Consider the following 1,056-nt stretch of genomic DNA (forward strand, 5'->3'; position numbering starts at 1 on the left):
TTCCATAAAAGACAGGCAGACCATATTATTTTTTCTGAGAGAGAAGAAAAAATGAAGGACCTATGGAAATCACTTAACAGCAACTATAGTGGCGATTCAACGTAATACAATCAAAATTATCGATGGAACTGATTAAAAAATTACCATAACAATCCCCCACGAGAGAAAGCGTAAGGTCGACCGCGGACAAAAGCTGACCTTTCAGTCTGCGACACACGATCCCTATCCTCAGTCGCGACCTCGATTACTTGCGCCGATTAATAAAAGATTACTCTTGCCAGGTGAGGCCGCCCTCCCCTCACCTTTGTTAGGACGAAGGGCGAAGGTTAAGGCTCACCTGGCTCACCTGTCCCGTCAGTGGCATTCGGGAGGGGTAGGTGCCAGGAGAGGGCCTCTTAAATGGAGCTTCGAGACTGGGAAGTACTTTGTTCCGGCTTATTGATTTTTTTTTCGTGACAAATATTGTGGCCATGTTTCTTACTTTTCCTCGTGTTGTGTCTGGTATGGCGGGAAATTTGAAAGATTCGGGATAGGAATTGTCAATGAAAAGGAGAAGAAAAAGTAGATTTGCATGGATATGAAACAGACAGAAACTGAAACAGAGAGACGGAGAAAAATCAAGACCAATTAATCTGCTGCTGTACCATCAAAGTCGATACAGATCTGATTATCATAGTGATGTAGATGAAAACATGAACGCTGGGAGTCTGTTATCAAAAATATACATAAGAAACATCATAAGGTCACAACAATATTCTCAGTATTGTTACATAACATTTCTCTTTTCAACGGGAAGTACTGAAAAATCACACTTAACTTAAAAACCTACAGTTGAGTAATTACGTCATTCGGTTGTCTCTCGCAGGTTCCAGATGTTTGACAAATGGCATAACCAAACCGCACCGCCCTTTTGCTCATGCAATTAGAGGCAGCGGCGTTAACTTGGCTTCACATCCGACACGAGTGGCAGCCGACCACACGCCAGTCTCGACGCCGCTGACCTTGTGGGAGGCGATGCGGGCGGATGCAACGCCACTTGCCACGCGCCGCTTAAGC

The sequence above is a fragment of the Penaeus monodon genome, chromosome 27, assembly GCF_015228065.2.
Source record: "Penaeus monodon isolate SGIC_2016 chromosome 27, NSTDA_Pmon_1, whole genome shotgun sequence".
NCBI lineage: Eukaryota > Metazoa > Arthropoda > Malacostraca > Decapoda > Penaeidae > Penaeus > Penaeus monodon.